At 40.5% G+C, this 20,498-nt stretch overlaps 1 pseudogene; it reads left to right on the forward strand.

The window, feature by feature from the left end:
* The first annotated feature begins 4,677 nt into the window (after window positions 1–4,677).
* Window positions 4,678–7,033, forward strand: LOC125542205 (annotated as a pseudogene).
* The last annotated feature ends 13,465 nt before the right edge of the window (window positions 7,034–20,498 follow it).

Genomic DNA, 20,498 nt, shown 5'->3' on the forward strand with positions numbered 1-20,498 from the left:
CTTGGGATGGCAAACAATATTGAGAAAGGGAGTTTTCATTTTCTTTGGACGAAAAAACCATTTTCCATTTTTCGAGTGCCCAAAAGGAGGTTTTTTTGTGAAGAACCTATAATATATTTGTTGCAAAATTGGACCGAATCATTTTTCTAAAATACTAGGCCATATTTCATGCACAATTGACCAAATGGTTGGGTGTAAAAAGTTTTGATCCACCTCTCGTGAAAAAGACAAATTTTCGCCGGTTCAGATGGAAGCGGGTCAAATTTGAACTGTAGCTGCCTTCTAGTTTGCTCTTTATTTTTTCCAAAAATCATTTCTAGGTACATAAGTATATATTTTATCATAGAAACACCAAAAAAATTCCAAGATTCAACCACTAGCTAGCAACGGTCATTCCCGCCGTTTTGACCGCATTTTGAAACGGGCATAAAAAATTCAAAAAAAATCAAAAAAATGGAAAACCTTCGCATTGTGTCATCATATGTGACCAAGTTTCCAGGAAAAATAATAAACTTGTAATACGACAATTATTTTAAAAAAGTGTTCTCAGAAACGAGCTATCACGTGTGGAGATCCATGGCTTTCAAACTAAATGATCAATCTTATGGCCACATCCATGGCATAGTTTGTTCAAATGATCTCATATTGTGCACAAGGGTGCATATTGGAATGGCAAACAATGTTGCCTAAGGAAGTTTTCATTTTCTTTGGACGAAAAAACCATTTTCCATTTTTCGAGTGCCCGAAAGGAGGTTTTTTTGTGAAGGAACTACCAAATAATTGTTGCAAAATTGGACCAAATCATTTTTATAAAATACTAGGCCATATTTAATGCACAATTGACAAAATTCTTGGGTGTAAAATGTTTTGATCCACGTCTCGTGAAAAAGACAAATTTCCGCCGATTCAGCTGGAAGCGGGTCAAATTTGAACTGTAGCTGCCTTGTAGTTTGCTCTTTACTTTTTCCAAAAATCATTTCTAGGTACGTAAGTATCTATTTAATCAGAGAAACACCAAAAAAATTCCAAGATTCAACCACTAGCTAGGAACGGTCATTCCCGCCGTTTTGACCGCATTTTGAAACGGACATAAAAAATTCAAAAAAATCAAAAAATTGGGAAACCTTCGCATTGTGTCGTCATATGTGGCCAAGTTCCTAGGAAAAATAACAAACTTGTAATACGAAAATTATTTTAAAATAATGTTCTCAGAAACGAGCTATCACGTGTGGAGATCAATGGCTTTCAAGCCAAATGATCAATCTTATGGCCACATTCATGGCATAGTTTGTTCAAATGATCTCATATTGTGCACAAGGGTGCATATTGGAATGGCAAACAATGTTGCCTAAGGAAGTTTTCATTTTCTTTGGACGAAAAAACCATTTTCCATTTTCTAAGTGCCCCGAAGGAGGTTTTTTTGTGAAGGACCTACCATATATTTGTTGCAAAATTGGACCAAATCAATTTTATAAAATACTAGGACATATTTAATGCACAATTGACAAAATGGTTGGGTGTCAAAATTTTTGATCCACCTCTGGTGAAAAAGACAAATTCCCGTCGATTCAGTTGGAAGCGGGTCAAATTTGAACTGCAGCTGCCTCATAGTTTGCTTTTTATTTTTTCCAAAAATCATTTATAGGTAAATAAGTATCTATTTAATCAGAGAAACACCAAAAAATTCCAAGATTCAACCACTAGCTAGGAACGGTCATTCCCGCCGTTTTCACCGCATTTTGAAACGGGCATAAAAATTCAAAAAAAATCAAAAAATTGGAAACCTTCGCATTGTGTCATCATATGTGGCCAAGTTCCTAGGAAAAATAACAAACTTGTAATACGGCAATTATTTTAAAAAAGTGTTCTCAAAAACGAGCTATCATGTGTGGAGATCAATGGCTTTCAAGCCAAATGATCAATCTTATGGCCACATTCATGGCATAGTTTGTTCAAATGATCTCATATTGTGCACAAGGGTGCATATTGGAATGGCAAACAATGTTGCCTAAGGAAGTTTTCATTTTCGTTGGACGAAAAAACCATTTTCCATTTTTCGAGTGCCCGAAAGGAGGTTTTTTTGTGAAGGAACTACCAAATAATTGTTGCAAAATTGGACCAAATCATTTTTATAAAATAATAGGCCATATTTAATGCACAATTGATAAAATTGTTGGGTGTAAAATTTTTTGATCCACCTCTCGTGAAAAAGACAAATTTCCGCCGATTTAGTTGGAAGCGGGTCAAATTTGAACTGCAGCTGCCTCATAGTTTGCTATTTATTTTTTCTAAAAATCATTTCTAGTTACATAAGGACCTATTTAATCATAAATACATGGTTTGGTGGCGATACGTCGAGGTTTGGACGGTAGCCGAGGGCCCCAACTCTAGAGCGCGTAAACTCGCATGCCCGTCGCGTGGTCACCGCGTGACCGTAATGTTGCCATGTGTTCTGGGCAGCCTAGGCATGTCTAGTGGGTTGGGCACTCCCCAGGTTGGTGCTAGGAAGAAAATTACAACATAAGATTCTCACGAGGAGACCGATCGATGCTCAAACATGAATTAGCAGCCAAGTGTTTGATTAGCGGTACGGGAAATGCACATGGCCAATGGGCGTGAGTTTTGGCTGAGGATGATCATCTACTAAGGAGAATGTCTTCACAAATTTTGAGCTCAAAAGGAGGACCTAGGTGGTACTTGCTTTGCAAAGTACCACGCTGGACAAAAATATGAATGTTGAAGCTGGACTCAAAATAATGAATGGAGTGAGCTGAAATTTTGTGAAGGATGGTTATTTGGGCATAGGAAAGCATTGTAGAAAATTGATACCATTTGGACATGCCAAAGTAGTACTTCCTTCACAATGCTCTTCTATGGACAGAAACTTGGGAAAACTAGTGAGAGAGATTGGATGAATGAAATGAGCTCAAAATTGGTGTAGGTAAGTTACTTAGGTATGGTCATGCACTGGTAAATTTTCAGATCATTTGGTTAAGCCTAGCAAGTACTTACTTCACAAAGCTTCTCTCGAGGTAGAAACTTTGGAAATTTCCCGAGAAAGATTTACTAGGAAAATTGAGCTGAATATTATCATGTGGCAATGATTTGGGTATGGAAGAGTGCCCGAAAAGTTTGAGGGTAATAGGAGGGGTATATATAATGCTTGCTTTGTAACATGCCAATTTGGCCATAAAATATAAATTGAACCTGGGCTCACATAGATGATTTGACTGAGCTGTAATTTGGAGGAGGGTGATAATTTGGACATATGAAGGAACTGTATAAATTTCATGTCATTTAGAGATATAAAAAACATACTTCCTTCACAATGCTTCTAGGTGGACAAAAACTTTGGAAATTTGCCGAAGAAGATTTGCTAGGCAAATGGAGTTGAATTTTGTCATGCGGTAATGATTTGGATAGGAAAGAGTGCCCAAAAATTCCGAGGGCAATCAAGAATATATAAATAGCACTCCCTTCATAAAGTGTTGTTGTTAACAGAATAGGAAAATGAATATTGTTGAATTAGTTTTGAACTAGGCAAGGAAGGATTTTTACATATTTGATGAAGATATGCCCCAAAGAATTTATGAGATTTTTTTGGGAATTTTGGGAATTCGCAATGGTTTAGGGTTTGGAGCCCCCTGAACAGCTTTTGACCAATTTGTCTAAAATGGTCATAAATTTATGACCAATTCTTTGAGGGTCACTGACAGAAGGTCATAAGTTGACATATTTCCTGTAGTGGACGGGACTCCGGGGCGGTGGCGTGTGGTGGGGGCGACGGGGCGAGGGGCGGTGGGGCCAGGGGGCAGTGGCGGGTGGCGGCGGCGGCGAGTGCTTGGGACGGTGGGGCGACGGGGCGAGGGGAGGTGGGGCAAGGGGGCGGCGGTGGGTGGCGGGGGCGGCGGCGGGTGGCGGTGGTCGTCGGGGAGGAGAGGGGGACAGATCGAACAGAGAGATGGGCGGGGTGGGGCGCTGTTAGTAACCTAAACGTTTGCCGTCCGCCCCCCTTTGCCGTCCGCTTACTTGCTCTTTGCCGTCGGCTAGCAGACGGCAAAGAGGGGGGCCGTTAAGTTTTTTTAAACCAGCTCGTCAGTGGGGCCCCCTCCCTCTTTGCCGTCCGCTAGCCGACGGCAAAGCTTCTTTGCGGTCTGCTAGCGGACGGCAAAGAACTGGCTGATGGCAAAGAAGTACTTTGCCATCAGCCAGTTCTTTGCCGTCTGCTTTTGGGTAGCTGATGGCAAAGAGATTCTTTGCCGTCCGCTAGCAGACGGCAAAGAGCTGGCAGATGGCAAAGTAGCTGATTCCAGTAGTGTGAGCACCCACTAAATTTTCATTTTGCCAAAACTGGATCTCTTGGGTGATGACCAGCGTGCGGTCAGGCACATCCCCTGGGAAGCTTGTGCAGAGGTGATCCGCTGAATTTTCTCGTGCCAGAAGGATTGTCTAGAGCATTGGTACATGAAATTGGTAGTGGGAGAACCACTCCAATCAAAATTGGTAGGGGGAATCCTGGTATATCCCATCTCCTTTCCCCTCATGACAGTATTTTTTTCTTCAGGCATTAGAGGATCTCGCAAGTCACGTGGATTCTAGGTATATCCCACCTCCTTTTCCCTGATGACAACATTGTTTCTTGGAATTTTTTAGTTGTGCATTCCTTGCAATATAGACATGGTATTTACCCATACTGAAACATGTAACTTGGAAATGATAAGGCCCGAGAAGGATCTGAATCGCCAAGGCAAGCATCGTTTGGTGCAAATAAAAAATACGAGAAGCTTTGCAGCATCTTGATATTCTTCTAGCTGTGGGGAAGCCTGAAGAATCTTTGTTTGATTCAAAAGGAAGTATATATTGTGATAAGGTATGTCAACAAAAAAAAATCTTCCAATGTTGTGCTTTGTTACGCTTAATATGTTAATCAGTGACGACCCTTCTTTCGGTCGTGCAGATTGCTTGTGCCACTTGTACTTCGAAAGATGATATATTGAATAATGACATCATTCTTGGTGATGGAGCCTGCAACATAGGGTTCCACCAAAATTGTCTAAAACCTCCTTTTCTCACTAAAGATAGTAATATTTATTTTGCAAGATATTTATGTTATATCCGGTGTTCATTCCTTCATGTGATCATTCCCTTTGTAGTCGCTGATGAAGGATGTCCTTGCTCTATAGATCATTGCAAGATATAATGTATAGAACTAATAAGTGAACTCCATGTGACAATTCTTTTCATTAATGACTCTTGGGAGGTATTAGTTTCATTGTTTCAAGGCCAATGAATTTGAACTATATTTAACCCTCATACTACATTATTTTTCAAAAAAATAATTCCTGAGGCAACTGTCGTGGGACGTGAGCCAATGCAAAATGATGTACATGATCTTCCATCGGGCAATTCAGAAGACGATGACTTCGATCCCAATGTATCCGAAAATACATGGGTGATCATGTGGAAGGATCGTCATAAGAGGATGGCAGTGAAGCTTTAGACTCTGATGACTCAAATTTCATAACTTCTTTTGACAATAATTCAGAACATGTGAAGGAGAAAGACAATGTTGATGACCATGGATTACTTTCCGAGGACTCCTAGGATGATGACTATTATCCAGAAGATCCTGATTTGGATAAAGATATCAAAGTGAAGAAAGATGAGCCAGACATCACATCGGACACTGAAAAGGACAATGGGAAAGAAAGTGAAGCGGGTTCTATCGTGTGCCAGAATTATGACTTCACTCCGCAAATGTCTCAACAAAGCTTGCATAGTTTGGTGAATGCACAACATGCAGAAGTGCTATAGGACAGAAGAGGCACTATGGGCCAATAATTAATCAGGTACAATGGCATTCTGTTTCCTATATCATAAATTGTATAGATTAATAGAACGAGGTGGCAAGGCTGAACCAGGCCAACATGAAGTTTGATTCATCCGAAAGCGTTTCATTTTAATTTTCATAGTGGCTACACGAGTAATTTAAAACAGGTCAATATCCTAGCCATGTGGTTCAAGTAAGCTTGGCACAAGAACTAGGTCTGACGTTCTATCACGTTCGTACCTCTTTTTCATGAATTTTCAATTTCATGTACATCTAGTAGTCTTGGCATTGAGCAATACCCTCACTATGGCTTATCCTAACCGGTTGAGAAATGGTTCGAAAATACACAGCGTCACACAAGACAAGTATCTAACAAAAAAACACACACGAGGTGAAAACAAGAGCACCAAGGCGATGATGGTGAAAAATCGTAATTTATGCAAAAGTGATGTTGTTAAGGAGGATAGGCCATCCGGAATTATGAATGAAGGTATCACACAAGATGGTCCACTTAAACAAGACATAGGTGGTGGCATGAGAACGAATGCCATCCCTCCAAATAGCAGTCAAAGATATACCATCGGTGCCCATTATGTAAGCCGCAGAAAAGGTGAGTCGTCCAGAGAGTCTCATGGGAAAAAATCCTCGTCAAGCAGTGTTGGAAGGCCAAAACATGGTGATGCAAAGTATGCAGTTCTGGATCTTTACTGTGGATGAGAAAACAAGAAAGAAAATGTTGTAGGAGTTAAAGAAGAGGAAGATTGGCTGATGACGTTTCTAGCTAATGCTTTTGGCTCATGCAAGTCAACAAATTCATTTTATGAAATTATTCACCCACATGGTGGGTGTCTTACTCCTTCGGGGGAAGCTTGGTTCGATATATGGGACCCTCCGCTAAGTATCTGTGTATTCCTCCAGATCGTAAGATCGTAAGTGAAACTGAACATTCTGCAAGTGTCGCAGTAACAACGCGCTTTTATGATAGAGAATGAAAGACATTAGACATTTCATTGTGCCTTGTGTCACTGTTGTAATCTTCCCATTTTGCATGAAATATATGTTTTACTATCTGTAAGGAGTTTATTCTGGTAAATACTAATTTTCCATGATTTCCTCTGGTGTCTTATTTGCATCAGCTTTCACTTGCACATGTTGTACCAGACTTCTTTTTCATGATGACTCTTGAAGCTATGTTTTGCTAAGACGCTGTACCCAATCCATGACGTATGCTTGTTGAATCATGCATATACACCCGTTAAACATATATTCCGCATAGTAGGACTGCACAAGGTTTTAAAAACATTAAATTTTCTTTGTTTTTTGAAGTGACGAGCAAAAGGTGACATGTACACTACGGGGAACCAATGAACTGCTCAAATATAAACAAACAATAAATATATTTTTTATCATAAGAGAAACTAGGAACCAATCAACTACTCTACCACATGGTACATGTCGCAACATATCTCTAATATTTTAATAATAGTGTACAAAAAAAGCTGGTTGTACTTCCTTTAATGAAGAAAAGATATTCTAATTTTACTTTTTATGCAACGACGAAAATAAGTGCCTTATACACTTCCGGAACGGGTACACAATAAATATTACACTTATCCAAAAATGTGCAACTCTAGATACATAAATGAATTGGAGATAATAAACCGATCAACTACTCTAACACATGGTAGATGTCGCCATAGTGTGTGCACAAAAAGCTTCTTGTACTTATTTTAATGAAGAAAAAATCAATTTTTTTGTAATAATGGAAAAAGTGCAGTGTACAGTTCCAGAAAGTGTTCAGAATACAATATTACACTAGCCAATAATGCGCAACTCAAGAAACATGGATGGATTTTAGCTAATCAACCTTTGTAATGCTATTGCATTTGAATGCTTTAAAAAGATCCCACATAACAAGATCCCACAAAACATCCATTATGCATATAAGTTAGATCCGACAAAGGCACATGATCGCGTCGCCTGAGTTATACTTGAATGAGGACCGACTAAGTTTGCCTTTTGCCAAAAGTGGATCTCCTGGGTGATGGTCAGCGTGCGGTTAGGCACATCCCCTGGGAAACTTGTGCAGAGGTGATCCTTTGAATTTGCTCGTGCAAAAAGGTTTGTCTAGAGCATTGGTACATGAAATTGGTAGTGGGAGAACCACTCCAATCAATATTGCTAGGTGGAACCCTGGTATATCCCATCTCCTTTCCCCTGATGACACATTTTATTCTTCATGGCATTAGAGGCTCTCGCAAGTCATGTGGATTCCAGGTATATCCCACCTCCTTTTCCCTGATGACAACTTTGCTTCTTGGAAGTTTTTAGTTGTGGATTCCTTGAAATATAGACATGGTATTCACCCATACTCAAACATGTAAGTTGGAAAAGATAAGGCCCGAGAAGGATTTGAACAGGTAAAGCAAGGATCGTTCGGTGCAAATTAATAATACAAGAAGCTTTCTAGAATCTTGATATTCTTCTAACTGTGGGGATGCCTGAAGAATCTTTGTTTGATTCAGAAGGAAATATATCTTGTGATAATGTATGTCAACATTTTTTTTCTTCCAATGTTGTGCTTTGTTACGCTTAATATTTTAATCAGTGACCCTGCTTTCGGTCTTGCATATTGCTTGGGCCACATGTAGTTTGAAAGATGGTACATTGAATAATGACATCATTCTAGGTGACGGAGCCTGTGACAGAGGGTTCCACCAGAATTGTTTAAACCCTCCTTTACTCACTAAAGATGGTAATATTTATTTTCCCAATTTCTTTTTGTATGCAAGGTTCTGTTATTTCTGGTGTTAATTAATTCATGTGACCATTCCCTTTGTAGTCCCGTACCATGGATGGCTTTGGCATGCTTGTGATTGTAAGATACATTTTATAGAATTAGTAAATTAACTCCACGGGACACAGATTGTTCCATTCATGACTCTGGGTAGGTAATAGTTTCACTGTTTCACCCTCACACTACCTTATTTTTGCAGAAAGTTTTTCTAGAGGCAGCTGCCGTGGCCTGGCAGCCTATGCAAAATGATGTAGCTGATTTTCCATCGCATGATTCAGAAGATGATGACTTCGACCCCAAACTATAACCGACGGACATGGAGTTGATCATGTGGAAGGATCATCAGAAGAGGATGAGGTGAAGATTTATACTGTGATGACTCAATTTTCCTCACCTCTTGAGACAATAATTCAGAACATGTGAAGGAGAAAGACAATGTTGATGACCATGAATTACCTTCTGAGGACTCCGAGGATGGTGACCATGTCCAGAAGGTCCTGATTTAGATAAAGATATCAAAGAGAACCAAGATGAGTCCGACTTCGCGGATGGGGGTGAGGGTTTAGACTCTGATGACTCAAATTTCATCACCTCTTCTGACAATAATTCAGAACATGTGAAGGAGAAAGACAATTTTGATGACTACGATCCAGAAGGTGATGATCCAGATAAAGATATCAAAGAAAAGCAAGATGAGTCATACTTCACATCAGACTCTGAAAAGGACAATGGGAAAGAAAGTGAAGAAAATTTTATCGTGCACCAGAGTAATTAATTCACTCCACAAACATCTCAACAAAGCTTGCACAGTTTCGTGAATGCGCAACATGCATTCTTTTTCCTATATATTTAGTTTGCATAGTTTGAAAGAATGAGCTTACCAGGCTTAACCAGGCCAACATGAAGTTTGATTCATCTTAAAGGTCTTCATATTAGTTTTGCAGAGGCTACACGAGCAATTTAAAAGCAGATGAATATCCTAGCCGTGTGGTTAAAGGATCTTTGGCACAAGAACTAGGTCTGACGTTCGGTCAAGTTTGTTCCTCTTTTTCATGAATTTTCTATTTCATGTACCACTAGTTGTCTTGGCATTGAGCCAAACCCTCACCATGGCTTCTCCTAACAGGTTGAGAAATGGTTCAAAAATAGGCGGTGTTACACAAGACTAGCATCTAACAAAAACAACACTCACATTGAAAACAATGGCATCAAGGCAATGATGGTGGAAAATCCTAATTTATGCATAAGTGATGCAGTTAATGAGGATACACCATCTGGAATTTTGAATGAACGTATCACACATGATGGTGGTGGCATGAGAACAAATGCCAGCCCTCCAAATAGCAGTCAGAGATATACCAACGGTGCCCATTATGTAAGGCGCCGAAAAGGTGATTCCTCCAGAGAGAATCATGGGAAGAATACCTGCTCAAGCAGTGCTGGAAGGCCAAAAGGTGGTGATCCAGTTATGCAGTTCTAGCTCTTGTAGTTGTGGACGAGAAAACAAGAAACAAAATGCTGCAGTTCTGGCCATCTCTCTCCCCTCCTCGTCCAATCCACTCTGGCGCCGCCCAAATACACCCTACAGTAGCCCGTTGGCCCTCTCTCTATCACCGTAGCTATCACACACCCACACTGATGCTTCCAATCGGCTGGCGCCACCTCGAAATGGTGTGATCTAGCTTTGTCACCAGCCGGCCGCCGCCACCACGGAAGAAGAAATAATACCATGGCGTGCAGCATTGGTCATGGCTCGAGGGGACGCGCCCTCATGAGGAGTACAGGGCCAACCTTCGCCGGATGTATGCTACCTCTTGAGCACTGCGTTGGATTTCCTTGAAGAGGAAAGGGTGATGCAACAGAGTAGAGTAAGTATTTCCCTCAGTTTCTGAGAACCAAGGTATCAATCCAGTAGGAGGCTACGCGCAAGTCCCTCGCACCTGCACAATACAAATAAATCCCCGCAACCAACGCGATAAGGGGTTGTCAATCCCTTCACCGTCACTTACGAGAGTGAGATCTGATAGATATGATAGGATAATATTTTTTGGTATTTTTATGATAAAGATGCAAAGTAAAAAGCAAAAGAAATAATAAAGTGTTGGGAGATTAATATGATAAAGATAGACCCTGGGGCCATAGATTTCACTAGTGGCTTCTCTCAAGAGTATAAGTATTTTACGGTGGGTGAACGAATTACTGTTGAGCAATTGACATAATTGAGCATAGTTATGAGAATATTTAGGTATGATCATGTATATAGGCATCACATCCGAGACAAGTAGACCGACTCCTGCCTGGATCTACTACTATTACTCCACTCATCGACCGCTATCCAGCATCTATATCTATCTATCTATCTATCTATATCTATCTATCTATCTATCTATCTATACCTATACTAATTACAAACTCCCAAATAATTACCACGTTAATTAGAAAATGCGAGCCGTTGATTTGATGGGACCGAGTTATTACGGTGTAGATCTTTCCATATATATAGGCTTGAAAGGATTAACCCATGATTCTATTCTATCTAAAACCGTAGAATGAAACCATGGGGAAAAACTAGCACATCGTGTAGAACCCACGTCTATCACGATTCCTACTATTAGGCTTGACTCCTCTCTCTCTCTTTTATTTTAAAAATAACAAAAAACAGATTTCCTATTACCGGTGTGCCTCCGATTGGTTCCTTCTATGCCGGCGCAAAGTGAAGATCGGATCATGGCTATTGGTGTTGAAGCATTCTCTCGCACTCCTATCCGGCAGGTGCGAATACGAGCAGGATTATACACGACCACACACTAGACGTAAAAGGCGGGAGATCGGTACAGTACTCCACTTTGGCGTCGTTCGCTTCCGTGGTGCCGTGATGGATAACGGCAGCAGCAATGGACTCCATCGCCACTTCGAGCAGGATTGTCTACGTCTACACGTACATGGCGGGAGATCAATTCAGTACTTCACGCCGGCGTCGTTCGCTTCCATGGTGCCGTGATGGACACGAGCAGAGGCGAGGGACTCTATGGCCAATTCAAGTAGGATTGTATACGTCTACAGGTACATACATGGTGGAAGATCGATCAAGTACTCCATGCCGGCGTCGTTCAATTCCATGGTGCCGTGATGGACAGGAGCTGAAGCGACCGTTTGCTTCCATGGTGTCGTGATGGACACGGGCAGAGGCGAGGGACTCTATCGCCAATTCAAGTAGGATTGTATACGTCTACAGGTACATACATGGTGGAAGATCGATCAAGTACTCCATGCCGGCGTCGTTCAATTCCATGGTGCTGTGATGGACAAGAGCTGAAGCGACCGATTCTATCGCCACTTTGAGTAGGATTGTATACGTCTACAGATACATGGCGGAGCAGCAGCGGCGTACGCCATCGTCAATTCGCCATCCCCATCCAACAGAAGGTAGGATGCGTGGCCCAAGCCCCGTGAGATAAACATGGGCTGGGGGTACAGAGTTATATAGCGAACGTATTGTCACAATTCTCCTACAGGGCATGGCAGATGATTCATGTGCTCTATGGTCCAATCCAAAATCTGACACAAATCTATATATATGATCTCAGGTGAGCACTCTGATATGGATTACTCCAGTAATGTCGTTAGTTGATGTTTAATTGTAGCTGCTTCTGCCATAGATCTTTAACAGCCTTGCCGCTTATTTTGTTCATAGTAAATTAGACAACTGATTAAGAATTCAAGACAAATCTACCATAGTCTAGCACATTGTGATGAATATTTATAATATAATTTTCAGGATGTTCAGGATGATTGAAATTTAGTTCTTGATCTTTCATGTCATTAAATTACTTGCAACTTGCAGGAATATGTGCCGGCCGCCCAAGGTATTGGAGCATCAATAAACGTTAGCGGAGGTGCGAACCAAGTTCCTTCATACATGTTAACATTGATCAGATTTTCCTCTGTAGATACTGCACGGGGTTGTGTTGCCGTCTGGTCGTCTGCCCATGTCGCCAAGTGCAAGTTCTAGGAAATTTTTCTCCTTTCTACTTGATACAATACAGCCAGGATGATGGTTCAGTCAACCTTTTTGTTTTAGCGTGTGCAGAGTCCAGACTCTGTATGTGACCCAAAAACAAATGCAAAGCAGATCTGAGATATAATAAGTGGTGTCGTAGCTTAGAACCAAAAGAATTAGACTTTGAAATTATATTGCGTTTCCTCATGAAAACTAGAATTGCCATTTGGACTATAAAAGTTCTGTCTTATATAATAATAAATCTTACAGTATGACCATATTTTTTAAACTATGATTTGTTTCTATCCATCATCAGCACTCGGTTGATATCTATATGTTAATAAAGGCACAAGGAGCTTATTGTGATATGTACTAACGAGAATCCCTTCTGTACCAAAGAAAAAAATGTGTATCCTTAGCTAATTTTCATGAGTATGTACGATATATTTCTATGACTTTGTTGTTGTTTTTTCTTGAAGAATACAAGACCATGGTGGAAGGAACACTAACGTTGTTTTGATGCTGCATCAGCTTATAGTTAGTTCTTTATCTTAGTCGTGGCCATCCATGTGGGGTCTAATAAAAAAATCATATATTCCAACCTCACTGTCGTTAGATATGTCTCTGTCGCACAATGTTAGGTGGCATATTTTTCTCATCTTGAACAGATAAATTAGCAAGATTTTTGTTGCCAGAGGATTTCAATCCCTATACGAGTGATTCAGTTTCTTAAGGTTGCTATACTAAGTGATTAAGAAGCTGATGTTAGCATGTATGTAATTGTTGTTGTATCAGGTTTAGAACCTAGCCCTAGGTGGCATTATTCAAGTAGTCTTTGCATATAACTTCTTATTTCACTAAATTTATTCATATGTAGCTTCTCCTTTTCTATATGGTATGGTTCTTGCTAAGTTTGTGCTGGCGTTGGCGTGGACATAGAAGGGCAAAGTGAATACTTTGGGGTTTGTATGATTTGTTTGCAATATAGGTATGACATTGTATTCTGATTTAGTTGCTATTTTACGGCTGGTTTTATCATGAATATTTGATTTCCTACTCACACATTTCATTTCAATTTTCTCTACTAGAATTAGACCAAAAAACCGCATTAAAATTTTAATGATAAAGTAAATGTTCATTTGATTTATTTATTATTATACTCCACATGGTTTTACACATACATACCACTATGCCACGATTGGAAAATCATATGTCTATAAAAGTACCGAGTCAAAACATCATCATTTTAGAATGTTTATTTGAATGAATCATCAAACTCCTCTTAATGTTGCTAGCCCGTGCGACCGCACGGGTTGACGACTAGTGCATCTTGAGTATTAAGTTCAAGAAAACAGAGTAACGCCTTAAGCAAGATGACATGATGTAGAGGGATAAATTCATGCAATATGATAAAAACCCCATCTTGTTATCCTCGATGGCAACAATACAATACGTGTCTTGCTGCCCCTATTGTCACTGGGAAAGGACACCGCAAGATTGAACCCAAAGCTAAGCACTTCTCTCATTGCAAGAAAAACCAATCTAGTAGGCCAAACCAAACTGATAATTCAAAGAGACTTGCAAAGATAACCAATCATACATAAACGAATTCAGAGAAGATTCGAATATTGTTCATAGATAGACTTGATCATAAACCCACAATTCATCGGTCTCAACAAACACACCGCAAAAAGAAGATTACATCGAATATATCTCCACGAGAGAGGGGGAGAACATTGTATTGAGATCCAAAAAGAGAGAAGAATCCATCTAGCTACTAACTATGGACCCAAAGGTTTGAGGTAAACTACTCACACTTCATCGGAGGGGCTATGATGATGCAGAAGCCCTCCGTGGTGGATGCCCTCTCCGGCGGAGCTCCAGAACAGGCCCCAAGATGGGATCTCGTGGGTACAGAAGGTTGCGGCGGTGGAATTAGGTTTTTGGCTCCATATCTGATCGTTTGGGGATACGTAGCTATATATAGGAGGAAGAAGTACGTCGGTGGAGCTTCGTGGGGCCCACGAGGGTGGGGGCGCGCCCCCTACCTCGTGCCCACCTCGTGGCTTTCTTGACGTAGGGTCCAAGTCTCCTGGATCATAATTGGTGAGAAAATCACGTTCCCGAAGGTTTCATTCTATTTGGACTCCGTTTGATATTCCGTTTCTTAGAAACACTGAAATAGGCAAAAAAACAGCAATTCTGGGCTGGGCCTCCGGTTAATAGGTTAGTCCCAAAAATAATATAAAAGCGGAAAATAAAGCCCAATATAGTCCAAAACAGTAGATAATATAGCATGGAGCAATCAAAAATTATAGATACGTTGGAGACGTATCAATGTATCGTAGGCTCGTGAAGAGGAATTTTGGTGCCTCGAGATGTACAAGAAGGTCCAACCGATGAGGTTGGGCCATCCGGTGGTGACATCGACATGTGCTCTGGTGCCTCCGGATCCGATGAATACAATGAGGATGGCGTGGATTGGGAGACGCTCATGAAGGAGGAGCAGTAGGGTTTTTTATTTTTTATTTTCTTCAAATTGACTACTTTATGCAATCTCTGTTTGAATGAAATTGCGTGAAAAAACAAGTTTGAGGAGTTAAATTCAGGAGTTTGGCTAGGTACCACATTCTTTGAACTCAAATATAAGGAGTTAAGGTATGAGGAGGCTTTTGAGGCCCTAAATTTGAGGGGTCGACTAGGCATTCCCTAACGGTTGTAACGGTAGTCGGCAGATGCATTAGGGGTTTTGCCACAACGGTTCGGTAGTAGATCTATCGCCTAAGAGAAGAAATAAAATAGCGTCAGATATCATAGAGTACTGATGAAAAAGATTGACGAAAAAGATTAACATGGAAGGATTTTGCACCATCATAGAGTATTGCCGAAAAAGATTACTCTGCCTGATGCGGTCTGTGGATTTTCTTGAGATTTGCAGATACATTATAGTGAATATAATAGCATGAGATAACATAGCCTACATAACATTGCAAGTTCCGGGTTTGTTAGTTAATGTAAGGAGGCCGTGCTATAATTAGACATGATCCTAGGCAAAGTAAAAAAAATAGGCATTTACAATAGATAGTTGAAAAGACTACCACATAACCAAAAGACAGACCAGATAGTAGTTTCTGATGGATATTTCTTGCCAGTGCCATTGTAATAGTCAATATTAGCATCTGTTGAGCTTGCATCATCATCCTCTTTTGCGAAATCTAGCTCATCAACATAGGGATAGACATTTTTAGTTTGGATAAACTGAATAGACTAGGGAGTAAGCATCTCAAGCTCAGCAAAAGCATCATGTGTCCATGAAAACACTGTATTGGCCACATCGTATGGTTTAGAACTTGTTGTCGACTTGGACATGGCTAGCTGTTTGATGCACGTATATGTGAAATACACATTGTCTGTAAACTAGTTCAATACTAGAATGAGAAGTACTCCTATTGTCCCCCCTATCACCGTCGATCTTGCAGGAATTTATGGGTATTCCTAGTTTGTTTATAAAATGAAGGGACACATGTAAGGATATGTTATTTACAACTAAGATATCCAAAGTAAAATAGATGTAGAAGAGGAGATTGGTCGAGGTCACTTGTATAGCATATTAGTAGAAATTTTTTACAGCGAATTGAGAGCATCAGCAAGTCAAGAAGCAAAATACGCAACTCTATATGTTGACTTTGATCATGACTTGGATCCTGAAGACATCCATAGTTTCACCCACATTGAGATCAAATTACGTGTAGCTTAACTTGATACATTGCGATGATCCTATACATCTCCTCCACTCTTCTTGATGCCTCCCACTTCCATGTATTCTTAGATTTCTTCTATCTTCCACCATTCTCTACTAGTCTTTTCAATCAAGTGAATGATACACGATATTTGTTTTCAGCATGTGCTACTAGATAGTATGTGAAATGAAGACAATAAATTCCTATGCATTGGGGCAGATGAATGGAATGAAGTATTTGTATCTCCGATGGAGTGAATGCATGTTAGTTGGAACAAATGTCCTAGTATTTATCATAAAGTGTTCGGCATTACAATTATATCTTCAAATGAACCAACAGGAGAATCAAGGACAGAAGATGAGAGATATGTAGTTAGTGATCAATAATAGATTTTTTTAAAAAGAGGTTTTCCCCTGGCCTCCGCCATCGAGGATGGATATATATCCGACAACTGCCAGTCCGAGGCGGCACCCTCACATGGAAACGGTATAGGCAATCCCAGCCTTCGGATAAACAGCCACATCTCAAATCATTTGTAAACTCGAACAAAATAAATCCTTGGCACCTTCCGCATCCTAGTCCATCATATTCCGCGTGTTTCTATATCATTTTGGTGTTTCTCTAATGTTATTATCTCATCTTTATATATAATTACCATCTTCCTGATATATTGATTAAGTTGACTCTCAAAAATCAAGTGAAAGGACACTTATCAGGTGACATTAGATTTGGTAAAAAATGTATGCACGACAAGATTGATTTTAACTGCCTACATCTTAACGATTTCGTTCCTCGTGTTCTTAGTTGAGAAAACTTCCATCTGGCTTAACACACGTGACATGCATGGACAGCAGAAATGGTGTACCAAACGTAAAATGATGGAGAAATCTAGTTAACCGACAAGCACCGAGTATTAGCTAAGCAAACGTAAAATCATGTATCTAGCTAATGGAAGTGCAGCGTCCGTTATGTAGACATTGATGAGATTAATGAGGCCAGTTGGGTTCACTAGGTTGTGTGTGTATATGGCTGTATAATTACAGGGAGTTGCCAAAACATCAATTGTCCACGGCAGGGGTGCATAGTAGGTAGGTAGCTTTCATCTCTTTGAAGTACCGAAACCCGTGGTAATGAGAACAACAGTTTAAGATGATGAGACCAATCTGTTGGCAAGGTGGCACGAATGACGAACAATATGACAGATTGTACTGGCGTAATTGGGTGTATGTCTAAGAGCATCTCTAGCCGATCCCCTAAAAACCTATAAATCTCTATTTTCCTCCTGTAACCGACCTAACTGATAACTCAAATCGTTAGAGGAGAATAAATTTTACTCAACGGCCATAAAAGGCAGCCCAACTCTCTCAAATATACTCGATTGGCACCTCCAAGAGAAAAACTTTCGACCCATTTCTTCCCTCCCGAGGGGCCACCGTACCACTTCCCGCCTCCGCCGCCCATTCTCGCTGCCTCCACCACTAATGTCTCTGATTCCGTCTAGAATGGAGAGGCAAGATCGTTCCGCGACCTCACCGTCCACGGACACCAGAAACGACCCCAACAGCACCATCCACACCAAGGAAGAGGTTGTGCACTAAAAACTTAGTTCGGACCATCAGAACAGCAAGCAAAGCTGGCAGGAAGGTCAATGGCAAGGCCACAGTGGCTCCGGCGATGACAGCTCGCCCTTCTGTTGCTCCACCTCATAGGGAGTGCGCTAGGAGGCCGGTGGTGGACGCGGCGGCGATCATCGAGGAGGAGGATAAGAAAGAGGCTTTGGTACCTCATCCTAGCTCGACAACTTGTACCCTGTGATCGGTCGCCCAGCCTCCCAGACATTTACGCGCCTCCCTCCGCACCCACAACACCGCCACTCCAAGTAGTATTTATTCAATAGTTCTTTATTGTTGAGTACATACAAGCTTTAGTCCTCTACTAGATCATTGATGGCACAAGATGTTGCGCCTGTCCATTTTGATGATAGAATAGTCAGAATTTCCAAAAGATAGTCGCAATTGTGGAAACTTATATATTCTTATAACTGATAAGATAGTTTGTTCCAGCTTGTGTTTTGTATGCATGATTGACAGTCGGCCTAGTTGTCATTTTGCATGAGTAAGACTCTATGTGTATCAAACATTCTTTGGCATGGCATTAACCTAATGAAGCGATGTTCAGAGATTGGGCCATAAGAGGGTGCGCATATTGCCGAAGCACCTAGAACACCCAACAACACAAGTTATACAGAACATACACAAATCTTCCACTTACAACAGAAACAACTTAGTTTGCTAAAAAACAGAAATAGAAACAACTGAGAGATCCGTTCCTAGATTACATATCTTTATCTCTATCTTTACCTAATATTAAAGGACGTAGACTTGCATAGTTCTCCATACGTCATCTATCTATATCCGTTGATTTTATCATAACCTTAAAGATTGACGGCTAAGATTTAAAAGTAGACCTACGTAAAAAAAATGAGTTTGTACTTCGTATGTCGTCCATCGCCCGGCTAGATTTGTTTCTATTTTTTTGCTAAGTTGGATACGTAATACAATAGAGTCCAGGTCCTGATGTCATAGGAAGGAGGTCAACAACCGTCCTACCATGGCGAGTGTCCTGAGGGATCGACAACATATATTCCTCCCCCCTCCATGTCTCATGCCGCAATTCTCCTGCTGACTGCCTAGCTAGCAGATCCATCTCCTCCACCAGCTAAAAGCTTATAGAAGGCGTACACGGTTCTCTTTTTTATGCATTGCACCATGAGAAATGGCCTCTCCCCGTGCGTGAGCTTGTCGGCAGCAGCCGAGTCTCCCGTGGCGGCCAGGCTGGTGCACTGGGACGGGAGGAAGAGAGCGCTGCTGGTCACTGACGATGACGAAGACAACAGCGGAGTCTTAATGGCAGTGGACGAGATGGCCGACCTGCTCCCGGCGGACCACGTGGTCTGCCCGGTCGACTCCCGTCGGCCTCCCAGTCCGCGTTGCACCACCGGGGGAGCGGCTGCTGCCGGGCCGGGCCTACTTCATTTAATGAACTTTTGCAAAATTGGATGAACTTTTTTTTCAATTTGAATGACTTTTTCCAAATTGATGATTTTTTTCAAATTGAGGAACTTTTTTCAAAATTGATGAAACTTTTTTAAAGATATGAACTTCTTTTCCAAATGGATGAACCTTTTTTCTTTAAATATGTAATCCTTTTTTGATTTCATATTTTTTATTTTCGTAACAAAAAAATCAAAAAAATGGGCAGCACGCTAGTGGACCGGCCCATGCTAGCAGCACTGCAGGCACCGGATCGTTAACGGATGCAGTCGGCCCCGAAATTGTTCACCGCAGAAGGAGTCCACACCGAAAAATAACTTCTTCTGGACTATTTCAAATGGCCCAACAGGCATGAATCCAGTCGGCCCAAAAAATCGAAAAAAGGCCACAACGGTAGTAAAAAACATATTACAGAATCAAAATAATAATTTTTATTGCAAAAAGTTGAAGAAACTACATGGCAAAATTAGTTCGTATCAAATGGCAAATATATATGCATGTGCTATTGCATTTTTGTACTGATCACAATAATATCCATTGCAAAAACAAAATGTTTTTGTAATGAAAAAAGAACAACAAAATTTTCCATGATTAGAAAAATAAAAAATGCCATGGTAAAAAAAAGCAACGTATTTTCCATAATCCATTTAACTAAAATTGCCACGGTTCATAATTTTTTTTCAATGATCCGGGAAATAAGTGCATTGTAGTATGGCAAAATCTACATGTGCTATGCCATTTTTTTTACTCAACACAAAAAGACCCGTGGCAATACAAACCTGAATTTGCTTTTGGATCAAACAAAGTTTGCCCTATCCAAAAAAGTAAAAATTGCCATTGTTTTCTGAGACGCCATAAAAATGCCATGATACATTTAAATCTATATTTACTATGGGGTGTTATCTAAATTACCTGTGTTGTGAACTAAATTTGCCATGGTCTGTAGAATAAATTGCCATGGTAGATTGTGAGAAGGTGGCAAATTTTAGGGTTTGTTCGTACATGGCAAAAAAAAAGTGCCATAACAAATAGCTTGGAAAATTTTCCATGGTAAATAAATGTGTTTATGGCATGGCAA

Source organism: Triticum urartu, chromosome 3, assembly GCF_003073215.2.
Source record: "Triticum urartu cultivar G1812 chromosome 3, Tu2.1, whole genome shotgun sequence".
Lineage (NCBI taxonomy): Eukaryota > Viridiplantae > Streptophyta > Magnoliopsida > Poales > Poaceae > Triticum > Triticum urartu.